Genomic DNA, 26,940 nt, shown 5'->3' with positions numbered 1-26,940 from the left:
GAGAGCTGAGTACTGGGCACATGCACTGAGGGATTCATGTGAGTCAGTAAGTGGAGAAAAGACAGACAGACACATTGCTGTGAAGCTCCAAACAGGATTGGGTGGGCGACAAATATTTGAGTTATCTTCATAGAAATGGTGTAAATCCATGAGAATGGCCACATTCACCCAAGTCAGAGTAGAAAAAAGGCAGAGGGAATCAGGATGCAGCCCTGCAGAAAATTAAAAAGTGGTTGCTTTGTTTCCTACTAAAATGCAAATTCTTCCTAGGAGAAAGACCATATTTTCCATGAAGGGCTGTCAAAAACTGCCTGGAGGGGGCCCAGTGCAGTAGCCTAGTGGATAAAGTCTTTGTTTTGCTCATGCCGGGATTCTTTATGGGTGCCAGTTCTAATCCCGGCAGCTCAACTTCCCATCCAACTCCCTGCTTGTGTTCTGGGAAAGCAATCGAGGAGATCCAAGGACTTGGGACCCTTCACCTGCATCACCCACATGGGAGACCTGGAAGAAGCTCCTGGCTTCTGACTTTGGATCAGCTCAGCTCCAGCCCTTGCAGCGGCTTGGGGGAATGAATTTGCAGATGGAAGATCTTCCTCTGTCTATCCTCCTCTCTTTATATATCACTTTCCAATTAAAATAAATAAATAAATACATCTTTTTAAAAAAAAAACTGCATGGAAATTATGTATCATGAAAAAGCTGTGCTTAGACTGCAAAAGTCTTTTGCACCAGAAGATATTTCAACTCCATGATACATGAGATTTTGTTGTATCCCCATCTATACCTGATAGCATAGTAGCTGACACACTCTGTGCGTGTAGGTATACATAAATATATGCATATGTATAGTTGCTAACTGTTGAATGAAGGTATGAGTCATTACAGTGGGTTAAAATCTATGAAATATGTCTGACTGATGCTCCAGATGATGGTGTCAATGTGTTTCTGTTTCTGTGACATAGGAGTAGAGAATTTTGTAAAGAGAACTCAGCCTCTAAAGAACCCTAAAGGCTATCTATCATTCAGAGACTTCTCATTATTGTTGCTCCATGGTTCCTGATGTGTTTTCCTGAAGAAGCTATTTGATGTTCAGACCTTCACACAAATGGGTATTTAAGTCATTAAGAAGGAAAAAATATGGTTGAGTTTAATTACACACTTTCAAACCATTTTTTCTACTTAAGGAGGTTCATCTCCTGAGACACTTTAATCAAGATACACAATAATCCTCTTTGAAAAGGACTGACATTTCCATAGAGACCAAGATGGGGTCCGGTTCATCTCTGATGGCTCTGACCCCAGGCATCTCCCTGGCAACATAGTTCCGGCCCCTCTCATTCATGGCCTCTGTACTCCTTAAGATTCAATGAGATTACATCTCATACAGCTTTGGCTCCCACAAGAAAAAGAAAAAGAAGCGCTCACTCTCTGCCTCCCTTTAAAGAAAATTGATTAGCCATCTGATTTTGATTTGCCAATAATGGTATGTTAGAGATCCCCACCTCCACCCAAAAGCCTGCTCAGGCACTCAACGAAACACAAGTAAAAATTCATAAGAAGGAATGTTCCAGCTGGTCTCTTCTCCAGAACACTGCAGTGGTTAAGAACACTGACTTCCAAGCCAGCCTGGGTTGGCTTCTTGCTCTATTGGTCTTTAGCCATAGCACCTTGAACACCTCCCTATACCTCAGCTTTCTCGTCTGTAAAATGGGGAGAATAAAATTACTATTAGCCTAGGACTTGGGGGAAGAGATGAGGCAATGGATATGCAAAGTGAGCGCTTAGGAAATACGCACTGCATAACTGATAGGAAACATGACAGGGCCCTCTGTCCTTTATGCCATTAGTCATGCGTACAGTTTCAGTTTGGCATTCCAGGTAACACCGAAGCTGTCTACAGACATCATGACAGCTGAGCCCAAACCGGGGCTTTCCCATGTGGTTACTATTACTCTGAATTTTCCTGATTGCTTTCTTATGCTTTAAGACGTCTCAGTCACATCTTTACGCCCATAAGCAATCAAGTGTAGATTAAAAGGTGGCATGCAACACTAATAGAAATTTCCCTAGATACACACAGATTAAGAAGTTTATCACTCATAAGGGGAGTCCAGTGACTTGGGCGTCTGTATCATGTACAGAGTACATGTGCAGTAACAGTGAAGGATGCTACTGATGTGTGTATATGGAAATCAAACCTCTGGTTGCCTGAAACACTTTGAAGGAGAAGAAGCAACAGACATTATGTTACTCGTGTCTGGCATTTCTATTGCATGCAGGGTTGTAGTTAGGCCCCATTCTGGAAGTCTGTCAGGTACCCTTTTCTACATCACATTTCTGAGAGCTCTATTCCAGGAGAGAGATTAACAAATTAAATGTGTTTAATAAGGATCTGCAGGAAACAGAATGGCTGAAATCATGTCATAAGGATGTAACTGGGACCCTGTTAACAAGATAATTTTGTTGTTTACAAAAGTATTTTGATAAGTAGCTCTGGTGTGGAGGAATAGACCCTGAGGGCGTAGACGGTAAGGAGAGAACTGCGGGCAACTGATGAGCCTGATTTTGAATGTTGCTACAGAAAAGAATAGGAAGTAAGGATGGTAAGGAAGACAGGAATCTAGGGCAATGTTTTATTAAAATACAAAGCTTCAGCAGAAAAAGCAAGCTCCTGTGGAAGAAAGGATAAGAGATCTGAAGGACTGTGTTAAGTATGTTATTTTAGAATTGCTTGTGTTCAGCAATGGAAACTGTCTCTGATATCAACATTGGTACACTCTACTGTGCCCTCACATGCTATGTAAGTGTGGCTTACGGGATTTAAGATGATGATTCAGTGTCAAGATGGATATATAGAAAGTTGAAGAAAATCCAGGGCCAAAATAACATTATGAGACAGGGCCCGGCCTAGCAGCTAAAGTCCTCGCCAGGTCCTAGACAGGTGGCCTAGCAGCTAAAGTCCTCGCCCTGAACATGCCGGATCCCATACGGGTGCCGGTTCTAATCCCGGCAGCCCTACTTCCCACCCAGCTCCCTGCTTGTGGCCTGGGAAAGCAGTCAAGGACGGCCCAAAGCCTTGGGACCCTGCACCCGCGTGGGAGACCTGGAAGAGGCTCCTGGATCCTGGCTTCGGACCAGCATAGCATCAGCCATTGCGGTCACTTGGGGAGTGAATCATCAGATGGAAGATCTTCCTCTCTGTCTCTCCGCCTCTCTGTATATCTGACTTTCCAATAAATAAATAAAATCTTTATAGAAAAAACAACATTATGAGACAGAACTGTGTGGAATTAGGAACCCAAAGCAGAGGTCACCTTAAGAACACAAATTCCCTGAAATTCACAGAAATTTCACAGAAATTGGGCTGGGATTTGGATTTCCCACAGGATGTGGGATTGGATGCATTTGCCAGTTTTATTTAAATCTCAAAGGACAGACTGTATTCAGTTGACATGTGGTTTGCATGAGAAATAATGGAAGTGTTGGGGCATATCTGGCATAATATGGAAGGAACCAAGTGAACATATGAGATGTAATAAAACAACAACGGGAAGGTGGTATGTTAGTTGCTCTATAAATGTCTTCTAAAAAGATTGTTTCACTAAACATGTAAATGGATATTCACATTACAATACTAGGTTTTCTACCTTTTTTAATACTTACCAAGCCATGCTACAATTAAATTATCATAAAGTCAAGTTGTAACTTGTACTGAGAGACTATACTGTCATGAAAACACAAGGAAAAAATAACTGGAGAGGAAAATGGGTAGACAGGAGGGGATTCAGAGGAATGAAGCCCTAAATCTATAAACTATACCATGAAAAATAATATATAATTAAAAGAAATGATTCTTTCCCTAAGCCAAGATAGATTACGTGACTTCTAAGGTTTCTCTCTTTTTTAATTATAAGATTTAAATGATTATATTTTAACAAGTGTTAATGAGGCACTGACACTGTACCTGGCATGGTGCTAGGCACTGAGATGCTATAGTTATCTCAATAATCTGCTCAAAGAAGGAACAGTCTTGTGGATTCTATAATTGTATCAAATACCTCTTTCTATTGAGTAACTAACAATATTGAGCACCTATTACATGCAAGACATAGCACACAATTATCTTATCCAATCATCACATCAAAGAAAATTACTATTTACCATTTTACAGGTGGAAAATACAGACAGGTTACGAAGACTTACTAAATGTGTGAATTTGGATGATTAATTAAACTTTCCTTGCACTTACTTCATGAGTATAAAAATAACATCCAAAGCCTAGACTTACTGTGATGATTATAGGGAATTAAAACATATGATGTTCTTAGTAATTCATATCATAGTAATTTTATTGCTATCATTATTACACAGATCTTGGTAGTCAATCTGGAAGTGGAAAACACTCTACTGCTTTCAAAATCCCTTGAGTTCAGAGTATGGTGGCATGTGAGTGAAGAAAGCTTGGTGGCCCCCATTTCTCCTGAACAAGAAAATGATAACCACCAAAGCTACCAGATACGGCATAACAGCAGACATTAGAATTTCTAAACCGCCATCTATTCATTTCAAGGGTCTGTAGACATGACGGTTACTTTTCGTCAGTAGGAAGCTCTCTGAGAGAAACAATATTAAGTGTGCCTGGGTTTACTGACCTTTTGAGCATTCTGTGTTGGGGAAAGTAATGCATCGTGTGTCGCTGCTCCTTCAGGCAGTGCAATCTTGCAGAGTGTTAAGTAAATGGAGACTAGAAAGGCCCATCAGATTTATTGTTAGGCAACGAATAGAAGATAAAACACAGATAAGATATAAAAGCCAAGCAGATGGTCCTTCCACATAGTTGATGGATAATTTGTTAAAGCTTAAGAGACAAGTAAGAGTTTTTGATATTTTCATGTTTTTTGTCCACAATTTTCTGATTATTTTAAGCCTCGCTGGAAAAATAACTCCTTTCTTTCCATTTATATACACCGAGGTTCTCAATAAGGTGCTAATTATTTCATTGTTTCCCTCCTGCCAGAGAAACCTAATTATTGGTGCATAGATATAGCAATTATTAAGACCTACTTACTACCAATCACACAACCATATTAACAGCTAATTCAGTTAGGAGTTCATTACGTGCCATACATTTTGCCACATTTCTTAATATTGTGTCATGTCTCGCAACAAAAACACCAGATCAATATTTAGGGACCCAATGTCATAGATAATAGAAATCATGTGTTGGGAAGTATTGGATTAGATCATCTTCCACTGAAGATCATTTTTTAAAATTCTAGAACTTTGTAACAAATCTTTCTCTGAAACCATGAAAAAGAAACTGTATTTTAGTAAGATTACTCAGCAAAGATCTGTAAGAAAACAGACATCAAGAGCAGGGAGCCTCGGTCAGGCCGCCTCTGCCCGCAGGCTGATTCTTGACTAACGCAGCACAAGCACCAGTGAGGCTCAGAAGGACTTTTTTTTTTTAATAGGATTAAACAGGTTTTGAAAAACAAAAGTGTAAATCTCGGGCTCACCAAAGTTGAGGTCCTTATTAAAACATGCTACATGAAACGAGAGCTAGGAGGAATAGTCCCTAGAAGTAATGACTAAATCATAAGTGGAAGGAATGTAGTTTGGTTTTAAGCCATCTGGATTTACCAGGAAATCTCAAACCTTAAAATAGGATTTAGATGATTCTATGTTGTTAGTATTTCAGGCGCCTAGAAAAAGAAAATAAGAATCTTCTGTGGACAAAGTTGCCAGGTAGCATTTATTACGTTATATTTACAGATTAATTACACATACAAAAACTACACAAAATTAAGGATAGCTGGGTGTAGGAGGACATTGTGACCCTGGAAGGCCAGCGAGCACAGGTTTGCATTCATTGGGCAGTATTTGCATGAAAACGACCAAATGGCTATCTCTTGCATACCTGTTGGGAGATAGTTCCCACAGGTCGAGTAAACAGCATGTAAATGAGAACACCTAGCGCGATGTAAAGACTAAAGGAATTCTAATCTAGAGTGCGATAACAGTTGATGGTTTTGTTTATGAGCTCGATACTTCCTCCCCTACCTCATACGGACTTTCAGAGTATAAAGTCTGATGCCCCTAATAAACTTCGGCTTTGACCATCAGTCAGGGTCCACGCGTGTTATTTTCGGCTCCGTGCACCAAGTCCGTCGCTGCGGGACAGCGACAAGTGGCGCCTGAACAGGGACTTGAAAGAAGAAGAGAAAGTGCAGCGGAGACCCCCACAGAAAGTGGTGAGTGGGACAATGGGCCAGAAGCAGTGTAGAGCACAGTCATTTATCTCTCTTATGCGGAATTTTTTAGTGAAAAGTGGAGCAAAGGTAACTAGGCAGCAATTGCGTTCTTATTTAGAGCTTATTGGTGAATATAATCGCTGGTCTCAAGATGAATGGACACTAGAAACTGGACTTAAGAATTTTACTCAGAAAAATGCTGAAAAAGCCGGAAGGATAGAAGATAATCAAGTTAGTTTTTGGATTATATCAGCTTTAATTAGAGCTGTTATTATAATTTTAGAAGGGGAATGTGCAAGAAACTCCTTTAAGAGGAGACACCCCCAAAATGCAACCAAAAAAGAAGTGTTTCGTAATATGGACAAGGAAGAAAGAGAAAGAGGACTCTTAAGAGGTCCACCTAACAGGAAAGGCTACTGTAATAGTTCTAAAAAAGAAGCGCCTCATAGTACAAATGAGGAGGATGGCAAAGAGCAGCCTGTGAGAGATTTCCCTAACGGGAGACGCCACCGTAACGTGGCTAGGAAAGAAATGGCTTATACTACAGATGAAGAAGATGAAAAAGAATGTGTTAGAGATCCTCCTGTGAGGATATGCCACTGTAATGCAGCTAAAAGAGAAAGGCCTTATGCTGCAGATGTGGAAATTAGGAAAAGAAAACTCAGGAGAGATTCTCCTAATGAAAGATGTTACCATAATGTGACTGAAAATGAAATGAGAACTAAGAAAAAGAAGAAAATTTGTAGTGTTAAACCACAGGATTTCTCTAGTGAGGTAAACAAGGATAGGATAATGGAAGAGTTAAATACCAGCCCATGCCATCTCACTCTTAAATCTGATCAAAGACGTTTCCAAATGTCTGATGTTCCCCGGAGACCTCATGAACTCCGATTGCTTTTTCCAATCATACTTAGTCAAGAAAACCATCAACCTACGTATGAAAGCTTAGATGTTAATGCCATCACAGCTTTTAAAAAGGCTTGCGTGTCCTACGGACCTACTTCCTCATACGTGTGGGAATATTTAAATGGCTGGAGCCAGGGAGCAAACTGGATTCCTTATGATTTTGAAGTAATAGCAAAAATAGGACTTTCTCCTTCTCAATATTTACAATGGAAAATGTGGAGAAGCGATATGGCTAAGGAAAAATTGCGATCGTTAGGAGCATCAGGTCGCCAACTCCCTGGAGGGGGGCAGTTGACTTATGATATGTTAGTCGGAGGTGGACAGTGGGTTACTACAGAGCAGCAGATACTGCTACCTCAAGCTGCGTTCATTCATATACGCGACGTGGCATTGTTGGCATGGGAAAAAATTGAAGCTGGGTCTGAATTTGCAGGCAGTTATACAAAAGTCTTTCAAGGAGCCAGAGAATCTTATGCTGATTTTGTAAGGCGTTTGACAGACTCCATAGAAAAACAAGTTAGAGGAGAAGGCACTAGGAAATTGTTATTAAAGCAACTGGCTTTTGAGAATGCAAACGAGGACTGCCAGACTGTTATTCGTCCTATAAAAGAAAAGGAAGATATTTTTGGTTACCTCAAAGCCTGTCGCAACATAGGCACATTTAAACACCGTGCCCACCTAGCAGCACTTGAAACCTTTGCCATTCAAAAGCAAATGAATGCTAAATGTTTTAACTGTGGCAAGCGAGGACACCTGAGAAAAAATTGCCGGATGCTTCCTACAACTCAAAGATATCATGTTGATACTTTTAACAGTCACTGGAAAAAAGAATGTAAATCTAAATTTGATCGTGGTGGCAGACGTTTGTGGCCAGAAGGCTTCTGGAGAAGCCAGCCCCAGGCCCCAAACATTCAGGAGTTTACAAAACAGGAACATCCTATTCAATTTGTGCCTGCAGAGAAGCTTCAAACTTAAAATAGCCAGCAAGTAAATCCTGGACACAGAATTGCTTAATCATGTATGCCAATTTTTAAGTACAAGTTTTTTCATTAAGTTATGTTCTCTGTCTCATTAAGTCCTTATTGTTTAAAATTAACAAAGTGATGTTCTTGCTTTAAGGAGTATTTGGGTGACGGCATTATATCGTTATAAGGTGAAAGTTTGCTGTTTTTGTGTTAATGTACCCAGGTTGTAACTGCATGTCTTTTGGAATGTTTTATCCATTGCAACTTTTGGGAACTTGGAATTCAAAGAAAAGACTGGGCTTTTGTAAATCTTGAAGGTTTTTTTGGGAGACATTTTTAAAAAAGGAGTGAAATTTTATCGTAATTTTGGTTTTTAAAGATATCTGAGTGATGTTCTCACATCGATAACCAATTGTAATGTATAATGTGTCATGCTAACTTCAACAACAAATCTTTCAGATATTTTTAGCTACCTTTAAAAAAGCATTTAAGTATTCAAAGGTTTCAAATCCTAGGGCTTCCCTTGGTATTCTTACGAGGCCTCAAGAATGCCAACGGATCTATCTCCTGTTTTGTGGAGACAGTTGACCAGACTATTGAATTATATTAAGATTATTGCCAAATGCAAAATGGAGTAAAATTTTATTGTGTCAAAATGGTGTATGCTTCCATGGAATTGTGAAGGTTTAAATTTTAGTTTACATGCTTTTAATGATTTAGCTCTAAAGTTATATCTGGTTGTTTACTATGCATTTTTAGGATGGGGAAGACTGAAATTTGCATTTTTAGATTGACAGAGGGATTTCATAGCGGCGATCAATGTTTTTCACTGAGTTTCTTGGTTCAAGATTATTAATTTAATATCATTTCACTTACAGATTTCTGGTGAACACTGCTACTAAGCTTGGTTGAGAATAATATTTTAAGTCTCCAAAAGTGTGTGTGTCTGTGTGTGTGTGCGCACATACATGTGTGTCTTAACATTTTGTCTTTTGTAAAAGTTGTTTAAAATTGTTGTCATGTGTTGCTGTTTGTTTATCAACAAGAGCAGGTTGCTCAGAGCTTTCTGATAGAATTGTAAAAGTATCTACATGATTTTAAACTGTTACTAAATCTAATTTGCTTTGTCCGACAATACATGTTTTAAAATCAGAGGGGGGAATATCCCACCCCTGTGTGTGCATTAATTTGGTCTTATTTACCTTAAATTTTCTTCAGATTTTGCCTTCTAGTAAGCAGCAGCTCTGGATTACTGGAGGCAGTTTGCAGGCCCAACGCAGATGTCTTTGGTTTGATGGAGGGACCTAGCCACTCACAAGTGTAGAGGTCCTGACCCCTTGCTAACTGTGGGAAGAGGATATGCTTATTTTCCCAGAAACTGAGCTGCAACCTGTGTGGATGCCTACTTGTAAAGTCCTGGACTCCATTCACTGGAGGAAGCTCCTGCGGTAAGACAGCTTCACGACCTCATCCTGAAAGATCCATCACCATCAAGGAAATATTGGAGAAGGACAAACCCCTCCCAATACCAGATCTTCAAAACTGTGGTTTCTCTATGGCTCATCTGACCTTGGAAGTGCAGCAACTTCAACGCAACGCTGCCCCTGGAGAAGATGGAAGCCCCAGTAGAACTGCCTCTAAGAACTGAAAACTAAATTGGTTTAATATTCCTCTTGTTCCACTACAGGTCAGGAGTGCAGAGAAATTCTCCACCTTCTTAGGATGTTTGAGGAAGACTTTAAGTGTAAATTATTATTCATAGATAATAAATTCTTAACTGCCTTAGACATTAGAAAAGCCATATTAATTTGTGGTGGGATCCAAGGATGACTCTGACACCCTCTTAAAGGAGGTTGTGTGTACAGAGCAGGAAGGGATCTCAAGGCGGAGCAGGAGGATAAGAGGAGCTCTCTAGTCCCAGAGACCCCCGGAGGTCTCCCATGTGCTTTCACTACAGAAGCAGTGGATGCCTGCCTCATCAAGGAGGACCATATCCCGACTGCCAAGGGGATTACAAGGAAGGTGAGTGCCCTTGGAGGCCAAGAACTCTGAGGTCAGTCCTTTCCTAGTGAATTTCCCACACGGGATTGAAGTAGCCCAGTTCCCTCGTGATAGGGTCTGGTGACATCGGAACTTCAGCCAGGAGCCCCGGGTGGCACTCAGAGAGAAGTGGACTCAGAGGAGGAGCTTGCTCTAGTTCTTACCTAGCTCCAGCTGTGGTTCCCAGCCCTCTCTTACACTGACCATCAGGGTTGCTTGTGAACCCCAAAATTATTTTAGATACTAGACACTAATAAAGATCAGCTAACTGATAATCACCCAACTTGTACCTAACTGATCAGGCTACAGAGAGACATGGATATAGAACATTTGGAACAGTCAGAAAAAAAGGCCATTAACTTATAATCGCTCAGCCTGTACTTACTGGTCAGGCTCCCTATTTGCTTTTCATGGACTTTACTAGGTTAGGATATAGAGTTAAATTCTTCCTCATTCACTAGGTTGTTGGAGATTTCCCTGCTTACCTGCCTAACGCTTTTCTATGATTTGGTAGAATTATAAGACTGTTTTGATTATCCTAAATGCATAGAAATCTGTAAAATCACACTTCAATTATATAAATGGCAAGGCTTAAATTGTAAGTTGAGATCTTCTCCAAAACTTTCATCAACTGTTAATACTAACTGTATAGAAACTATGATGATAAGTTTATACTCAGTTGTTACATATGATGGATGTTAACTGTTCACTGTTCCTGTGCAACTCTGATTTAGGTTGAATTCAAAAACATGTTAGCTCGGGAGAAATTATAGCTGTTAATATATATAACATTGTTTCTCCCCATTCTTCTGCTCTTCCAAGAGCATGTTCCCCCGGCTACAACTTTCAGGCCTAATTTTATTAAACACAGAAGGGGGATTTGTAGGAGGACATTGTGACCCTGGAAGGCCAGCGAGCACAGGTTTGCATTCATTGGGCAGTATTTGCATGAAAACGACCAAATGGCTATCTCTTGCATACCTGTTGGGAGATAGTTCCCACAGGTCGAGTAAACAGCATGTAAATGAGAACACCTAGCGCGATGTAAAGACTAAAGGAATTCTAATCTAGAGTGCGATAACAGTTGATGGTTTTGTTTATGAGCTCGATACTTCCTCCCCTACCTCATACGGACTTTCAGAGTATAAAGTCTGATGCCCCTAATAAACTTCGGCTTTGACCATCAGTCAGGGTCCACGCGTGTTATTTTCGGCTCCGTGCACCAAGTCCGTCGCTGCGGGACAGCGACAGCTGGGCGAAGAAGAGATAGAACAACCAGGAAGACAATGAAAACCACAAGCGCTTCAAAAAGTGTAATTTTCAGATATAGTTTGTGAAAACATTCAGCTTACTACTACTATATTTAAATGTAAGTCTTTTAAACAAAGAATTTAAAATTAGGGGCCCAGCACGATAGTGTAGTGGTCCTTGCACGCACCAGGATTCCATATGGTTGCCGGTTCTAATCCCAGCAGCCCCACTTCCCATCCAGCTCCCTGCTTCTGGCCTGGGTAAGCAGATGAGGACGGCCCAAAGCCTTGGGACCCTGCACTCATGTAGGAGACCCGGAAGAATCCAGGCTCCTGGGTTCGGATTGTCTCAGCTCCAGCCATTGCAGTCACTTGGGGAGTGAACCATTGGATGGAAGATCTTCCTCTCTGTCTCTCCTCCTCTGTATGTCCGCTTTTCTAATACAAATAAATAAATCTTAAAAAAAAAAAAAAGAATACAGGTGAGAGAAATTTGGGAATGATATCTGTAGTAGGCATTTTATCAGCCTACACAGCAACCAAAATGGAAAATCTGGGAGATCAAGAAAAATATCTAGAAGAGAAACAGCAGATAAAGCATCCCCACCTACCCAAACCGTAAGTGATTTGGATGAAGCACTGCTGAACACATACTTATTTATAGGTATGTGTCAGAAAAACAAGGAAACAGACAAAGCATTTGATTGTCCAGGAAATAAAACCAGAAAATACACCTGCATTAATCCCTGAAAAGTGTAAGAGTTTTACTTGAAATTTAGGAAATTTACCCCCAGGGAACTTTAACAGATATGGATAGGAATCTGTGGTTAATGCATGCATGGCTTGATATCCTGAAGCCTGGAATTTTCTGTATTAACTAACTCATGTTTCCTCCCGGGAAGGAATTCCACACCACAAAGAAACTTCCACAGAAAAAATTCAAATTGTCCAAAAATCAAAAAATACCAAACTACTGGCACAAATCTGGAGAAAATATTAACCTAACATACTGTTGATGGGAAAGCGAACTAGCACCACCATTTTGGAAAACAGAATGAAGAGTTCTCAAGTCTGAAAACTGATAGGACCCAGGCGTGACAGTCCTGCGTATCTACACCAAGGAAATAAAAGCATCAGATAGCAGACTTATTTATGCCGCCATGTATACAGCAGCTTAACTCACACTAGTCAAGATACAGAATCAATTCGAATGTCTGTCAACTGATGACTAGGAAAAGAAAATATGGTGCATATACAAATTGAAATACTACTTGCACGCAAAAAAAAGAATGGAATCCTCTCTTTAACAACACAATGAATCAACTGAAGACCACTATGGTTAGTGAAAAAAAACTAGACCCGCAAAAGACAAGCATGTTTTCTTTGACTTGTGGAAGATAATATATGGAGTACAAAAATATAATGTATGTGAGTGAATTTCATATCTTGAGATCTGATTACTGTTTATAGTCCTTATCTGTACTCCAGTAGGGCAGTGGTCTTCCAATTACTACTGACTGAATTATTTTAGTGAAGAACTAAGCCTGTGACTGTAAAATATATCAAAAGTAGGATATTACAAACTTTTTTTTAAAGAAAGGAGGAAATATGATGGGAAAGTATCACTATAGGTTTAAGATTGCATATATGAAATAAAAGAAATCTGGGCCTGGCGGGATAGCCTAGTGGCTAAGGTCCTTGCCTCATAGGCACCTGGATCCCATATGGACGCTGGTTCTAATCTCAGCAGTCCCGCTTCCCATCCAGCTCCCTGTTTGTGTCCTGGGAAAGCATTCGAGGATAGCCTAAAGCTTTGGGACCCTGCAGCCAGGTGGAGGCTTGGAAGAAGCTCTGGACTCCTGGCTTTGGATTGGCTCAGTTCTGGCTGTTGCAACTGCTTGGAGAATGAATCAATGAATGGAAGATCTTCCTCTCTGTTTCTCCTCCTCTCTGTATATCTGACTTTCCCATATAAACAAATCTTTAAAAAATAATAATAATAATGATAAATGAAATAAAAGACATTTCATCTCTATGTAACATTATTTATTTATTTATTTTTTTACAAAAAAACAAAAACACAGAACTTGATCCAAAAGGACAATGAAAGGACAAGAGCCACTTTGGAAGGGGGCAAGCCAAGACTCATCAGAAAGTAGGAGGCATTTTATTTTAACATTTAAAAATAATTTTGAGAAGCTCTTGAGTAGTAGAGAGAGAAAAATGATCCAGATCCAACCTCCTTTCAGAAAATAATGCTGATTTCATAAGAAAACAAACAGAACAGAGCACTGATCATCACCTTATGAAGTAAAGATATTAATAATGGAAAACATGAATAAATATCCTAAAGCTAGACTAAAAGACATGCCCCCTGATAATGTTTCGGTTTAATACACCGAAACAAAGGAGGGAAAAAAATATATATAAATAATAAAAAAAACACACATCAGAAATTGCAAACCAAGAGATAGAATTCAAGAAAGAACAGAAAAAATGAATGAATGAATATGAATATATTTCAGAAATGAAGAGTAAGCTAGAATATGTATAAGATGGAAAATTAAACAGAATTGAAAATTCCACACTTAGAAAGAAGAAATTTTGAAGAACAATGAATAAAGCTCTTAAGAAGATATAAGGTAAGCAAAGCACTGAAAAATAATAAATATTAAATTTTAATGCAAGAAAACTTTAAAACTGAAATAAAATAAGGCTTAAAATATAAACCTAAATCTGAAAAGCAAACAACATTACTTTATAATAGGGAGAATTATCTTGTGGTGTTGACCTGAGAAAACATTTCTTAAATATGACATGAAAACATTAGGTTGAACGATTCATCTACACTAAAATTAAGAATGTCATTTTCTCAAAATGTACCATTAAGCAAATGAAAAGACATTCCACAGCATGTGACTAGACATTAGCAAGACATAAAACCCACCAAGGACTCATACCCACAGCATATAATAATGTAATTGTATTCTTACAAATCAATATGAATAAGACAGACAATCTAGTGGAAAAACAGAGAAGGAAAATAAAGTAGAAAAGAAAAATGAGGAAATGACTCTGAGGAGATCCTTTTCAAAAGAAAAAATACAAATAAGCTGTAATTCTTACACGTTTTATTTATTTAATTTTTTATGTTAAATATTTATTTTTATTTGCAAGGCAGATTTTACACAGAGAGAGAGAGTGAGGCACAGAAAGAGAGCTTTTCCATCCACAGGTTCACTCCCCAAATAGCCAGAGCTGAGATCATCCAAAGCCAGGCGCCACAAACTTCTTCCGGGTCTCACATGTGGTTGAAGGGCCCAAGGCCTTGAGCCATTCTCCACTGCTCTTCCAGGGCATAAACAGGGAGTTGGATCACAAGTCGAGCAGTCAGGACTTAAACTGCTGCTCATGGGGGTTGCCAGTGCTTGCGGACAGAGAATCAGCCTGATGAGCCACCACGCTGCTCCCTTACTTTATTTAGAGAGAGAGAAAGCACTTCTAATTACTAGCTACTTACCAGTGGCTAGTATAACTTAGATTTATTTATTTTATTTATGTATTAGAGACAAAGAGAGAGAGAGAGAGATGCTTCCATGTACTAACTGCTCCCCAGTGGCTGCAACAGCTGGGGCTGGACCACACTGCTTCCAGGAACCAGGAACAATGATCTCCCAGGTGGGAATAGGAATTGAAGTACTTGAGCCATACCACTGTTTTCCATGTACATCCATCAGTGAAGATGTGGATATGAAGAACTGCCAGGATTGAAGGCAGCACGTCAATATGGAATGCAGGTGTCCCAAATGGTAGCTTCATTTGCTGTACCACAACACTCAGCTCACAGACTGATTAAACTATACTTCTGTGTATTATATATTTTTTGCTATATGTCTATTTCACATTATGCAGTTTTAAAAGAGGTTTTAAATAAAGGCAAAAAAAACGAAACTCACAGATACTGAGTTTTTTTTTAGTGTTATCATTATTTTTCATGATGTAGTTTTATAGATACAAGGAGTTCTCCCTCCCTCTTTCATTTCCCTCCCCAATTTCCTCTCCTGCCATATTCCCCTCCTCCCCATATTATCACTGTAAATATAGCCCTTCAGTAAGAATTACAGGTTTAACATTCTGCTATTTTAGTGAGGCACTGAGTTTTCAATGTGGTGTGTCCATCGACAGAGAACAGCCATGATCTAAATAATCCCAGAGCCTGCACCATTGAGCTCCATTATCTTGTAAGGCTAACAATTCTCTCAGAAAATAAACACTGGCACCAACTAGATAGAAAGAGAATCAAACAAAGAAAAAGATCAGGGCTGTACTGGCCACACCATGTTACTTAGGACTATACTACAGTAAGAAATATGGAACAGGTTTTATAGGAATGATACCACCTATACCAAGTCCAAAAGAAAAAAAAAATCACCAAAATCATGGCATTCAGAATTTTCAAAGCTTCCTGGCCTAGATGGATGTGATCATTCTGACCCAAGATGCTCATAGTGCCCGCCTTGAGCCTGGTAGCCTGGAGACACAGCCTCTTGGGCCCTCTCTGAAGGTAGATAAGTCAGCTGGGGAAGCAGAGGTCAAACATCTCAGTCCTGAGTGCCCAAGTGTTTCACAAACAGGAAATTACAGCTGCCAGGAGTAAACTCTCAAAGATTTTTAGCCACAAAATTGTTCTCATTAAACAACAGCTTAATGAGTTTAATGAACAAGCCCATACGGATTAAATTTCTCCAGCAAAAATGTACAGATGGATTCAAAGAGCAAGAGGGAAAGCACTTGAGAATAACCATCTCTAGAGAATTTATCAAACCTTGTGGGGCTATAGAAAGGAGGCTGAAAACTAAAATCTACCAGAAAACAAATCTAGATGTCCCCAGCCTGGCTTGTCATCCCATCACCACTCTGAACTGATCCCCCACCCAACCTCATGTTTCTTTATAGACCGCCAGGAACTTCTGCATCTTCCATCTGGCGCACAGAAGTGATTCAGAGCAATAAATACCAAGAAGAAAGAAAGCCTTCACAAATAAAGGGGAGGGAGCAGGACTGGCATAAACCACCCAGCTCTCTTTGAAAAGCAAATACATGAAGCAGCATCCACTGACTTAAAAGTGAGCACGTTCTTTCACTGTCCCTGTCACAGGATCCAGTGTCTTCACTGTGCCTGAAGCATGACAAGACAGAGAAACCCCTGGTCCTGTCATTCCAGGCAGGCAAAGACATGGTCTAATTGGAAAACTTCCTCAATAGGTTCCCAAACTTGGCACAGTCAGCCCAGTGGCTCCAAAAGCAAGCAATATTAATAACTCCCATAGTGAACTGGATTGGAGGGTTCCGTGTTGCTTTTCGTTTGTTAGTCAGACATTTGGGTCATGTCTGGTTCTTTTCATGTTGCAGGTAGCCTTTGTAGCTGTTTTCAAATCACTGGGCATTTAAGAAGGGTCACTTTTGTCTGACTCTTGGTATGTATGTGACCTAGACTTGGCACCTACTTTGATGATATTCAGTCTAACAAGAAAGATGACCATCTCAATGCGTGAATTACATTTAGAGTGATTAGAGCGTTAAAAGGGAAAGACTAAAAGATACCAGCAAGGGGTGAATACGTACTACCTGGGACGGCAGGGAAAATATCCTAGGAAGAGACAGGATTTGAACTACATGTTAAAGGATGGTTTCTTGCGTGGCAAGTACACAAGAAGAACGGATATAAATAGAAGCATAGAATGTGCAATCATATGGGTACCAATACTGACAGCCATCTCAATTTCAGTGGGTAATGCTCACACTACTAGTAGTAGTCCATTTATTAAGGGTTATTTGTAAGTGAGATGTTGTACCAAGATGCTTTGTTTAAATCCCATATAAACTTTACAGCCTAAAATTCATGACTTTCCTTATCTAGATAAGAACATACATTTGGAGAACTCACACTGCCAGTGAGATAGCAAGAGATTGAAGAACACATTTGGCACAAAGTTGCACTGTCCTTTGTAAGGTATCTTGACCACGGCTGGAGTTTTTAAGATTCAGTAAGAAAGATAAACTAATGTGTACGGTCTTTCTGCTTCTCAGAGGATACTGAAAAGATGAGAAGAGAGGGGCTGTGTGAGTAGCCCTTTAAACAGGCATCTGCACTGGGAAGAAATTCTCCCTGACTGGGAAAAACCAAAGACAGGTGTATAAAATCATGCTGGGTGTGGAGAGTTGGAGCATAGGGCTCTTCATACAATCCTAGAAAATGAGACCTCAAGGGGCCAGAACAGCAGTAGCCAAAATACTACTTTACAAAGCAGGCAGGGATCTTCTTGGATTCATTAGCTTCTGAAAATAGAAATGAAACTAAAAAATGATTTAGGTAAACTCCTGGATAAAATCAATATGTTTGAAATGTGGAACTGACATCAAGAACATCCATTTCTGTTTGGGCCCCAGGTAACCTGGTCTCTACCAGCCAGCTTGTCCTGTAAACACAGAGAAATGAGAGATCAGAAAAGGCAGGCTTCAGAGAATGCTGTACGGTAAAGCTGTGCCTTTGCTTCAGGATGGGTATCAAAAAACATGCTTTCTGAAAATGCTTAATAACTGCTAACTAAAATGATATTAGCATTGCTTACTAAGACCTAATGATGTAATGAGAGAGCCTTAAACCTCATTGCCCTTCCCAGCAATCTAAAAATGTACTGCACAAGATCACTCTGTCATTGTCAATAGAAAAAAGAGAGTTCAAGCCCCTTACTCTGTGCTATGTTACTTTCTTTACCTCCGTGTGGAGGGGAAGTGTGAGTGGAGAAAGTGAATCCTAGAGAAAAAGAACTGCTTCGGTCAACGTGGACGCCAGGAAGCTGGGCTTGGGAGTCGACAGAGACCTCACCCAGATGTTAACCACATCCGTCACTTGTGGGTGTCGGGACGGAACACATTCACTCCACACACGGTCTGTGGCGAGATTCGAATGGAATGTCTCAGAGCATTCCCAGCCCATCTCCAAAGCATCTCAAAAGGATGGGACTCTTCCAGAGTGCATCGTGTGGCCCACATCTTAGGAGGGCATGGAGCTGATCTAATCAGAAAAAATCTGCAGCTGACTCCCCAGCAGGGCAATGCTCACAAGTTTGTCATTAGTCAGAACGCAGCCGGAATCACTCATGAAATTCAGTTCTTTGTGACCAAGGCTGGCAAAAAAAGACTCATAGTTGGATCCCTAACAAAGAGACATGGAATCACCCCCTGGGGTGTTTTTGTAGAATGAGGAACGTTGGGTCCATTGGCCATGTCCCTGGGCCCATCTGCCGAAGGGAGGTAAGTAAGGACAAGGCACACAGCTTTCGGAGGACACACAGATTCTTCTGGGCCCTCAGGGAAGAAAATGGAAGGCTCTGTTCTTCAAGCTCATCAGCTCCTATGGCCTCCAAACAAAAACTATAAAAAGATGCTGTGGTCTTGAGTTCCCCTGAAGGACTCTCTTCAAATCCCTGCAGTCTAGGTTAGGAATCCCTATTCTTGCCTCTTCCTTTGTATTAATCAGCAGCTTAGAGCACACAGTCCAAGTCTTTGAATTCAAATCCCAGCTCTTCCATTCACTATGTTACCAGAGACAAGCTGCTGAATCACTCCGGCTCTTCTCTGAAATGGCAATAAGACGAGTATGCCAATTTGTAGGGCTGAATCTGAGTCCACTCTTCAACACTATGACGCAATAAGTGAGGTAGGCTGTATATGAAGTCAAGAGGTTTGCTAGAGATTCAAGGGCATGGTGCTCTATCAGCTCAGTCTGGCTACATCACATCATTAAAAAAGGAAGAAAGAGAAACTGAGTTTGCACAATGCTTGTAGAGAACATGTCCTCAGTTGCTTTACGAACCTCCCACTAGCCCCTGCCTCTTGAGGGACCCATCTTCCAACATCATCATCCTGAAAGCAAAGCCTCCAACACGTGAACTTTTGGGAGACACACAGCTTCCAAAGCACAGTAAGTTGTCATGAGAAATGAACCCTATCATGTGTGCAAAGTGCTTGTATTAGTATCTGTCACATTCAACCACATTCAATCAATCTGAGTTACCGTTATTCCTTATGGCTGTTACTGTCACTCATGCTTATGCATCTCGCTTTCCCATTAGCTTGTGACCATCTTCAGGACAGAATCTCTTCCATTACTCTTCTATCACCATCTAGCATAGAATTTAGCCTGTGACAGATATTCAATAGTGTTGATTCAATCTCAGTGAAAGACAATGACACTCAATTTGTTCAAGAAGTAGCAAGGGACAAGATCTAACTGCAAAAACCCAAATCCTAAAATGAGAGCAACTTAGGTCTCACCCCTTCTCTGACTCTGGGGACTGGGATTGGAATAGAGTTTTTACTTCAATATGTCATTTATTTATTTATTTATGTTATTTATTTGTAATGGAATCAACTGTAAAGCTTTGGGTGGTGCATAGAAGAATATGCTTGGCTGTTTCCTTCTCATCTTCCATTTCCCTTCCCCACTCAGTAAATGAGCAAATGAAGTAGAAGTTATGGTTTGGGATGCTTAGCCCTGGAACAGGAATGGTTTGGTCTGCACAGCAGACACTGAGTCCATTTAACCCGTGATCTGGGTTGCTAAGAATGACCGGCCTAGATGCAAAAAGCCAAGCCCTCTGTGAGTAACAGAAGGGGACCAGGATGAAGGAAATTCAAGGCTGGGCCTGACACAGACAATAACGCATCTGCATCAGGTGGCCCAGGAAGTAGTCCTTCCTCAGCCCTTTGGGTCAGCAGCACTTCCATGGGGTGGATACTGTAGGCATGTGGTATTTAGGTAGAATCACAGGGTAGAAAAGAATAAAATTTTGCTTCTCTGGAAAAAGGCCTCTACTCACATAAAGGACCTCAAACTAGCTTATAAGAGTACTTCAAAATCTAAAAGCATAATTAAAAACACAAATTTATTTTTGTGCCAAAATTATTTTTATAATATGTGAAAATGCATATTATGACAAAAGCGTGAAATGGCTTTCAAATTTTATGTACCTCATGAAACATACTTCCAATTCCAGTTTTTCCACGAACTTGTTGAATTGCCCTCTATTGCCCTTTGAGAATAACGTAATCTGGAAATGATTATCCACCAAAATGTAAACCAACCATGGGTGCTGAAAAGGTGAGGGAGAGTGTGTGTATCTATAAATGTGTCTGTATCTACACTACATGTGATCAGAACTAGAGAGAGTTCTAGAAAGCCAGTTAGATAATCCTTCTTTGTATTCACAGGAACACATCATGGAAGTAGTAAGAAACAGGAACTTCTAGCCTGCCATTACAGCTCATTGCTTCTCTCCTACAGAAACATTGCCTTTCATCCCACCTAAAACAATCTCTGGGAAAATGACATCCCAATTTCCTAGGAAGACTCCTTAACACACTTCCGCCTGTGCACCTGCGATGGGAATCTATTTCCTTTTCAGGCGTCCCTGCCAGAAAGAGTGACAGATTTTATTAAGTCACTCCTAGGCTTTCACTCCCGTCACCAGGAGATCACAATCCAGTCAGCACGCCCTCATATCTTTCCTGTCAATAATTAATCAACCTTTCTCGAAAGCTCTGAAGAGCTAGGGTAAATGTAAGTGACAATAGTCAGAGTCAACCTTGCCTGAGCCTGAGGTCTGCAGCTGGCCGAGCGTCCTTTGCACGGTGAGAAGCTCTTCCTACTAAATGTGTAGGTATTACCTATTTTTTCATTTAAAAAGCTATGAATTCATGTTTTAGGCTAATTGTTTCCTCTAATATTCTGTTTGTGTCCTGCTAACTCCTAGGGCCACTCTTGACCTTGCCAACGTGTGTCTTCTGATTTCACCACATATAGGGACAAATGTTCAAACCACTTAAATGGTGTCTTTTGGCATGCTGGTTTTTACAAACAAAACAATAAATCGTTATCACGCAAACATCAACATCATAATTACAAAATGACACCGTCCAACTGATGAGGGAGATGGGCCCTGCAAATCTAAGAATATGCAGAACTTTTGAAAACTAGGATTAGCTTCCCATATGGAACCACAACCACAGTTTAAAGATCCTTAATTTATCATTCATTGTGGTTAGAATTGCGTTTATCTCCAAATTCCTACCTCATTCCATCCCTCAACAAATTTTATGGAGAACAACAATAAAAATACAAACTTTATGGAACTTGTGCTGGCCTCAGTTAAAAAGCAAATGCATTTCAAAAAGAAAACTCTTGAGGTATAAGGTATTAAAATACACATTTCCTATTACAGTAATTCCCACACTTTTGGATTTTATGCAGCAATAAAATAGCCCCAACTATTTTAAGACTCACAGATGATTATCAACATTTTATGTTGCCAAGTTAGGATATTATTCAAAAATGTAAAAATAAATAAATGTCATTTTCAATCATTATTATTTCATAATAGAAAGGACATTTCAACATCAAAAGGCATGGAAATTATAATCTTACAATGGATTAAAAAATAACAGCTGGCATTGGTGCACACTGGTTTTTAGAGATTTAAGAACCTTTTAAATGTTGAAAAATTGCAAAATGCATTTTAATTTGTGGTGCTACTTTGCTTGTAATTTATTTTTGGTGTATGTTTGATCAAATTGTAAGTATATACTCACTGAAAGTACACAATTAGAAGCTCAAACATTCCATTTTTTGCTTTTATCATGGATCTTGTTTAAAATTCAGGTTGACAAAGGCACAGGCATATGGATCTAAATAGAATCAATGTATTTAATGCCACCATTTCTTTAAAAAAAAATGCTGTGTGTTGTGTCTTCCAAAGAGGTATGTTGAAATCGCCACTCTAAATACTTGCGAATGTGGCTTTTTTTTTTCTAAATGATCTTGCAGATGTAATCAAGTTAAGATGAGGTAGTTGTGGACCAGGTGGCGCCTGGTCTGGGGACTGGTATCTTTACAAGAGAAAGGAAGAAGTCGAAGACAGTCCTAGAGGGAAGGTGGCCATGTGACAGTAGAGGCAGGAACGGGGTGACAGGTCTGCGAGGCAAAGAATGCAAAGAGTGGCCAGATACCCTTATGACACAGCTATGAAGAGGCAAGAAAGCTTGTTCCTAGGGAGCAACATGGACTTACAATTACTTTGATTTTGCATTTTTTGCTCGCCAGAACTATGAAATAAAATGCCTGCTTCTTAAACCCTTTAGTTTCATCCTTTTCATAGTAGTCTTTGAAACTAAAGCAAGAGAATGGTAGGTGGATAAAAGCAGCCAAGGCCAAACATCCACTCTCCTAATTGCTTATTGTGTCTTGTTGCAAAGTCAGGAAAGAGCAGGCAAGTGACCAAGGGGTCCTGACATGTGAGGTTGTGGGAAAGTGTGCTCCATTAGGTAGTGGCTCGTACAGAGGAGGGGTTCTCAGGCCCCTGGTCACTTAAAAGAAATAAAAATTTACACATAACAATCCCAGATAGGGATTGGTCATCAAAGTTTTCTGAGTGGATAAATCAAAACCAGTAAGCAAATATCAAATAGCTTACCAGAAAATTACGCGTTTATACATTCTCATTACAGCTAATCTTGAAACAAACACCCTTGAATCATCGACCAGAAATGCTCTTCTGAAAACCTACTCTCAAATGGCAAAAACTGAGGCAAGAACCCCTGGCCCTTTGGGCTTCTAAGTGAAGAATTATCTCCCTCTGTTTTCAACTGAGTCCATTAACAGCTTCCTTCCAGATGTCCCTAGTGGCAATGGTCTCTGGGGGAATCACTGCTCAGGTCACTCAGAGCACGTAAACAAACCTATCCAAGTGGCTCCAAAGCAAACACTGGTGTTTCCCTCTGCATTTGCTGTCCTCCTGCTCTGCTTTCAAGCTTAGGGAGGGTGGTGACTTTCCAAGGACTCCTGGGCAATGGAATGCATTTAAATGCCTGGTTCAAAATCCTCATACACCCCTCTCAAATTTGACAATTGTTTAAGCATTATGGCTTGAATGGATGCAGATGTTCAGTTCATCTCTTATGGGGAGAAGTACCTCTTTAGCAGAAGGGAGAGAACTGGCTTTTTCCTTCTTCTTTATTTTTTTTTTCAGACACATATTTTATCTTTATGTTTGTATCAAAGGCTGCCAAGAGATGCATCTGGTCCCCAAATCCAGAATCTCACACTCCTGCCCCCAACTCACAGCTTTCCAAGCGCCTTTCTTTGTGATCTCCGCCCAAACAAGCTGCCGGCAGTCTAGTGGACAGAAGACCAACACATCATGGAAGAAAAAAGGATTGTTTTCTCATCAATGCTGGGGAGAATGGCACAGTGCTATTTTTAATGCCATCCCTTGCCTTTTAGTTTTTCAGACAACTCATTTTCTGATTAATATTTTCAGCAGCCAGAGCAAATGCCAGTTTAATTAAATTTCCACACCGTCCCCCTTTTATCCAATTAGTGGGTTCACTGGCTCCTCAACAACCTTCAGCGTCTGTGTTTGCAGTGAATGCTCAGTTGCTTCTGGCCTCGCCAAAAAAAAATCTGTTGCATATTAAGTTATAATAAGATATAGGCAATTATAGTAGCAGCAGGACAAATAGATTTGTATGGTTCATTACAGGGGATTTCTGGAACATACATAGTGTAAATAACTAGTTTCTGGGGCACAGCATACTTTAAAAGATAATAGTTTCAAAAGAGGGCTTGGGGAGAACCCATTGTCACTTATCCTAAGAAAACTCTGAATATAAAGAAATCCTACCAGCTCGGCAGCTCTCTGTCATGTGGATGTGCAATATTTCAACACTTGAACCACAAACAGAATGAAAGATAAGGGAACTTCTCATGGAAACGGGTGGTGACTTGTGTTTCACATTCAGAAAGGGAAAGAAATACCATTGTCGTTGCATGAGAATAGACTGAACAAGAGAATGAACAGGATGTGGGGTGGGAATTCATACGGGATAAACCACAGGCATACACTTTGTATTTTTTACATATTACCTCATTCAAAATTTGGGACAATCCTGGGAGTTATTAGGCTGAGCTACTATAATAAGAATTTCACAAAACTCGCCTAACTTTGTGAATAAAGAAGAAAAAGAATGATTTGGTATTGCTCAAAACCACCCAATGAATAAGTGGTTGAGTTAGAATATAGTGTGAATCCTTATGGCACCAAAGGCTACGCTGTTCTAAGATGTTATTCTAGAAAATGATGTCCAGGATCAATGTATGAATAAAGAGGAGAGGAGCCTTACTGCCAGTGACAACTTTAGAATTGTCAGAGAAATTCCTCTCTCAATTAATATTGACTGAAGACCATCAGTCCATACACATTAGGCTAGTGCTGTGATAAGAATGTTCAATGTCTTCTAAGAATCCACACAATAAAGTCTTTGTTTCTAGAATGATGCCACTGGGAGGTGGCAGACACTTAGGGAGGAGGCAGGGGTTGGGGGAGGGTGCAGTGGTCACTGAGGTGTGTCCTTGAAAAATAACTTCCAGTGCTCTCTTGAATTTCCATGAACTGTGTTATAAAAGCCTGTATTTGGGCTGACCCATGCTCTCTCTGCTTCCTGGTTTGCCTTGTGATCTTCCTCCAGGGAGATGCTCCACCATCTGCCACATGGCCTTTGCCAGAACCTGCATCATGTTCTATGGATTTCAGTCTCTAACACTACAGGCAAAATGTAACATCTTCTTTATTTCCACAAGTAGCATGTGTCAGGGATTTCATTATAGTAATGAAAAGCGGATGGATAGAGTTAGTTTGACATGGAGCAGATCTCCATGAAGGAGTAAAGGAATGCCATACCCTTTGAAAAGGGCCTAAGGGCTTCCATAATGAGAAGGAAAGGTGCCAGAGGAGAACATGGAATAGCAAACACAAGACTGGTTCAATTTCTAAGTCTTTCCATGTAGACCCTGAAGCCCACCGAATTTAGTGAAACAGCTCTGCTTTGAGGTCTTGAAAAGAAAAACCAAACTGAGAAATGTGCTATCTTCTTCCGTACTACATTTAGGAAGGATTCCACTTCCTAAAATCTGAGTCTGCACAGAACCTTGCAAAGTCTTGCTCCTCTTGTCACCCAACTTATCCATAAGCATTGTTTTTATCTTAAAAACCTTTCCAGGAAGTGGCTCTGCAACATTCATCGACACTCCACACGGAAAGCTATTTTCTAACCAGGACCACTCTGTAGAAACCATTTTTATGAGTCCCAGGATAAACTTAAGGCATTTTGCCTAATTCTTCTGCCCAGATTAGAAAGTAGAGTTGAAAAAAATTCATCCAAGCAAATACTCCCCGAGTTTATTCAGGCTGAAGTCACTGAGCAGCTCCAGAGAGAACATTCAGCAGTGTATGGAATGGCTTTGAAGAGAGAAGATGATGACCTCTTGCCCTTTGAGAAACAAAAGTGAAAATGGAATATTTTGAGCCAGTGAGTGTCATTGGGATGAGGAGGAGCTGCAATGAGAAAATGCAACTGACTACACTTTCTGAGAATCAGGTGGATGTCAGTAGCCCAACCAAGAAGTAAAAGCATAGTGCTTTGTCAGAAAGTTCATAGTGTTTTGGTCTGAATGGGACTTGGTGGCATCTACATGGGCTGACCTGCCACCTTTTGTGTTTTCTGTATCTACTTTCACCAGCTCAGGAGTTCCTCCTAGGGAAGCATCACCATGAGGTTAAGAGGGCTGGATTTAGAGTTCTAGAACATGAATTTTCTGTTTCTGCCTTAACGCACTGATGGAATTTCAAACTGATTCATTTCTAAAGTCTCCATTTCCTCATTTCTAAATTGAGGGGGTCTAGAATTTGCAATGCAGGCTCTTTCCAGATACTGACAAACAAGTATCTTCTGGTTCGTGGACATACAACAAAGGCCAAGTTGAAATGCTAGGCAGGACTCATGAAGACTGTCCTATCACAATTACGTGGCAGAATTTAAAGGCTAAAAATGTTTATTGGAGAAGAAGCTCCTGGCTCAGAGAATCAAGATGAAAGAATAGGGTGAGGACATGTTTAAACAGACAGAGAAACATTAGCCAGGGTGAAGCAGAGAGGGCACAGTCCAGAAAACAGGAGAGGACAAACTGATGTAAGAGGGACACCTGGAGACTTATGGACACAAGAAAGCAGCAAAGACACCATTGTCTTTGCTGCAGTGAACTGATAAGCCAGTGACACTCAGCAAGTTGCAATCTCAACTCCACCAGAGACTGGAACTCCACCAACAAGCAGGTAGGAAGGGGAGATACCACATACTCAGCAGGTGAACCCAGAAAAAGAACTGCCCATTCTGCTGGTTTGTTGGATTTGACCAGGAGCAGAGACAGAGCAACAGATCCCAAACAGGTGGAGTGGGAACAGGATGGATTTCACAGCCCAAACCCCAATAGAACCAAATCAGCTGCGGTCTTGTGAAGGGAGGCAATGGCTATGGGACAGGACTGCACATGCCCTGAGCTGAGAGTGAACTCATTTCTGCCTCTGTGAATTGCAACAATGTGTCACCCTTCAGGTTCCACCCAAAATA

Source organism: Ochotona curzoniae, unplaced genomic scaffold, assembly GCF_017591425.1.
Source record: "Ochotona curzoniae isolate NIBS_2020 unplaced genomic scaffold, NIBS_Ocur_1.0 contig_1, whole genome shotgun sequence".
NCBI classification, from domain to species: domain Eukaryota; kingdom Metazoa; phylum Chordata; class Mammalia; order Lagomorpha; family Ochotonidae; genus Ochotona; species Ochotona curzoniae.
The sequence above is the reverse complement of the archived record's forward strand: the minus strand, read 5'-3'. Positions refer to the sequence as shown.